Raw genomic sequence first — 4,376 nt, forward strand, 5'->3', positions numbered from 1 at the left:
TTACATGTGTAAATATTTAGATTCTGTTACTTATTGTTGCATCAGAATACAAACATTTGTGATGTCACGAGAATACACTATTTGTAAATTATAATAATTTGAACGTAATAGAATTTCAGCATAAAACAATCACATTACTAAACATGAACATACTATATAACATGTATTCCTCCTAGCCCAAGTGTAGTGGTTCGGCCGTGTGTTTTATCTTCTTCCTGCGGTTAACTGTCCGAAAACGTCACATCACATACAGACATTTTCAGCAGCTATGATGGAGCTTGCTTTTGATTTTGTTTATGTGTCACTGGAAGATGTCTTGTTATATTTTTGATGTTTGATATTTCACAGTGGTATGAAAACATGAAAATAAAAACTAATTCACTCACATTTTGGGGGGAAAAAAATGTTCCAGGGGTCAAAGTTGTGTTGTCAGTTCGTCAGAACCAAGTAAGACTGAGGGCTTTGTTTCTTAAAAGCAAAGTTAAACTGAAGTATCAATAATTCAAAGTAGAAGAAACACGGTGTCCATTATGGAGCTGAAATTTGTTTCCAGTAAAAATGCTGGGCGTTCATTGGTTACAGTGTCTCCATTGTGAGAATTTCTGCTTTTCTTTCTCTTATGTGACAGTAAACTAAATATTTTGGGGTTTTAGACTGTTTATCAACAGAAAAAGCAATATGAAGACATTTTAGGAAATTGCAACGTGTGTTTTTCCATATTTTCTGACATTTCATAGACCAAAAGATTAATCAGTTAATCAAGAAAATGTCAGTTTCTTGTGTTAGTTGCAGCCTTATACTATTATGTATACCCACAGACGCAGGAAACGGACATGATGTAGCCAGGGGGCAACTCCAGCTTAATACTAATTGGAAAATGTCTCTTTTGTGGCCACTGCTATCGCTACTGCAGCAACATGTTGTACTCCAGTGTGTGATTTCCTGCATTTCCCAGAATGACTTTTGACCTTTTATATCCTGCAGTTTGCTGAAGTAAACAGAGCAGCTTGTGAGGAAACTGGTAACTCATGAGGTTATACTGCAAACTTCATAATGTATGAAATATAAGTTTAATCTCTTTCAGACTTGTAGTCCATAGTAGAGAAAGATAAAACTGACCACTTTATGTGATGACCACTTGGCAGGATGTTGAGAGAGAATTGACAGTTAATGCTCCTCTCATGAAATTTTGAAAAACCTGTTGCGAGACCAGAATGGAGGTAGTCAAACTGAACACAACTGATCGGAAAGTGGAGCGAACTTAACAGAACTGAGTCTAGTAAAATCGAGTGCAAGGTTTTTGTGAGCTCGGCCGAGGCGCGATCCGGCCGCTCTCTGCACCATTTTCCCATTCTCCGGCTTTTCCATGTCGACTTCGCTCTGCAGCCTCGTTCCTGAGGAAAAACAGACGCCTCCTCTGCTGCCGCCCTTCCCCTCCTCCTCACCCTCCTCCTCCACTGCCGGCTTTCTTCTCTTCCCCCCTTTGCCCCTTGGGCTTTTTTTATGGCAGGGCTTCTAACACAATGACCTCTGCCATGCATTAGAGTGCATGTACACATCCATACACAGCAAAATAAAACACGAACAGTACGTGATAAAGTATGAGAATGAGTTTTTGAATGCGCATATTGTTCCTCAAATCTCTCTGTGAGGTGAGTCCTGCTCCCTAAATCCTCTTTTCTGCCAGTTTTCAGCAGCAGTAACAGCGTTTTGATTTATCCTGTGCAAAACACATTTGTACTTTAATCCACTCAAACAGCAGCCTCAGAGAGTAAGAAATCATCTTTGCCTCATGGAGATTTGCATTCAGCTCTTTTCTGATTCTGCCCGTGCTGCCTTGTCTGGACAATCGCTTCTGTGGATCGTCCGGCATGCCGCTGTGTTATGCAGAATGACAAGCTGTAATTTGGTGTACACATTTACCTCATTTGCATGAGAAGCATTTGTGCTGCCTGCCACCGAGCTGAACGAATTACCCCGGCGGTTATTCTCAATCTAAATAACGGAGGCTAAATTATGAGCGATGCTGGGAAGTGAGGGAGTAGCTCATTACAGCAGAGCAGCTTTTTGTTAAGTTATGGCGTCCGTTGTCTTTCTGTCCATGACTTGCAGGTGAGTGACATTAGTGATTTGTTGTTACTGCCATTTTGACTCCAAAACATTCTCATCATCATAACCACACACCAGATGACAAGCAACTATGAACAAGAAAAAGTTAAGTGAGAGAAAAGGAAAGACCCTTCGGCTTGACCCCCAACATTTTATGTGCAGAAAACCTCCGGCCTTCTTGTCAACACACTTGCAGAAAATGTTTAAATAAATACCCTTTAAGTAGGTCCAAAGCTGAGAATCTTAATGTGCCTCTTCTTCATTTTTGATTCCTTTCTATTTCCTGTTTGACTAGTGTCCAATTGAATTATACTGCTGTGTAAAGACTTTCTGATTTTATCTTCAAAACTCTTTCAAACCTTTAAGCAACACAATTATTGATGCAATTTGTTGTTTCACTTCAGGATGAGTCAACTCAAGTCTTCAGTTTTATTCATATAGCCAAGATGAAAATCAGAACTGGTAAATATGCATCTAAGGGCTTTACAATCTGTACAACATATGAGACTCTCTATCTTTAGACTCTCAATTCAAATAAGGAAAAACTACTCCACAAAAAAAAAGAAAAAAAAAAGAGCAAGAGAACACCTTCAGATTTTAGAACAATACGTTTAATGCCAATACTAATAAGTTAATGCTTTGTGATTATGAAACAAACAAACAAACAAACAAATAAATAATTAAATAAACTTATATAAGTTACTACCAGAGTTGGTACATATGAACTGAACAAAGATTATTAAAAAAAGACTCCTGCAAACAAATACAAGGACAGCATGATATAGATTTATCAGTGATTCTGTGGAATCAGTCGCTTTAATGGCCTGATATGTTTAAAGTAAAAGCTGTTTATTTTGGAAAGAGGTACAAGCCAGGGATGTCCTCTTTACCCACTCCCCTTGTACCAGCAATAGAACCTCTTGCAGAAAATTTAGAAAAGATCCAAGGTGTTAATAAAGGTAAATATCAATACAAACTTTGTTTATTTGCAGACGATCTTTTGATGTATTTAACCAACTTTGAAAGCACCACCTTTCCTTTTAATTTTTTCTGAATATTAATTGGATTCAGGTTATAAAATGAATATGGAGGACGAGCAACAGAGGAGAGATCCCACTTCCATGATGGAGAGACATGCAATAGATGTAACTGTGTGAGTGTAAACAGACAAAGTTTTCCTGTCTATATTAAAAGGTTAAGATGTGTTGCACATAAAGAGTCGACAGAAATGATAATATAATTGTTATAAATGGAATGCTTGACACAATCCAAAAGTAAAATATAGTTACGTTTAGAAATTGTTATTATTATATTCCACCTCTATTAATCTTGTATAGCAGACATCCTAATCAAGATAGAGGTCTAGTAAAAAATTTTGTCCGAAACAAAAGAAAAGAGAAATCGAGAAACGGAAACAGAACTTATCTTTGGCTTTACAAACTTCTCTGTAGCATAATTTTATTGTTTTGAATTATAACAACAGTCTGCTGTGTCTCCAGCCCTTTTCTAACCAAATTTTGCACTTGAATTTCTCCAGACCTCTATGAGCCTGACAAGACAGAGGAGTGCAAGCAAGATTACATCTAGAAATAAAACCCCTCCTCCATCCTTACATTATTACAGCCAACCACATAACATATGACAGGTAGTTAATTTGGTACTTGGTTATTATTTTATGAAATAGTGGTGTGCACCTGTTACTAACTGGATGTTGAGACTACAGTATCTAAGACAAGTAAGACATTTTTAAGTCAGTGAAGAGATAAACATCAGCAAGACCACTCCAGTTAAATCATTCTGTACCATTTCTATAATCTCTTATTATGTTGCTCAGTCTCAAAAAAGAAAAAGATATGGGACTCCTTTCTGATAAGTAAGAACTTAAGAGCTAAAAGTCAAAGCAAGTTTGATGCTCGAGGAGGATTTTCCACAACCTGGCAACCCAAAATTATTCTTATTAAGGGCTTATAGAAGTAAATTATTTATTAACCATTGATAAAGCCTTTAATTAATGCTTATAAATCCCTTATCTTATCAGAAAGTGGTACCAAAATATTTATAATGTTTATAATGTTGCTTTTGGGTAGATGCTCTTCATTAGTGTGCACACCAGAACCCAACCTGTTTATGAGACCACCCATGTCAGCGTAAAGACTTCTTGGATATCGTCTACCAGAGGGCACACACGAAACACAGCAATATGATAAATGCTCAAGTCCTGACATTTTTGAACCTCAAACATGCCTGGTATACTTTAAAATCTAAAC

General features: G+C 37.2%; 1 long non-coding RNA gene across 1 annotated transcript; it reads left to right on the plus strand.

Moving 5' to 3' along the window:
• The first annotated feature begins 2,787 nt into the window (after positions 1–2,787).
• On the plus strand, positions 2,788–3,262 carry LOC122995269. Its single transcript, XR_006406773.1, has 2 exons — positions 2,788–3,068; positions 3,181–3,262. It is a non-coding gene; the product is annotated as an uncharacterized LOC122995269 (long non-coding RNA).
• The last annotated feature ends 1,114 nt before the right edge of the window (positions 3,263–4,376 follow it).

This window comes from Thunnus albacares, chromosome 13 (genome assembly GCF_914725855.1).
Source record: "Thunnus albacares chromosome 13, fThuAlb1.1, whole genome shotgun sequence".
Lineage (NCBI taxonomy): Eukaryota > Metazoa > Chordata > Actinopteri > Scombriformes > Scombridae > Thunnus > Thunnus albacares.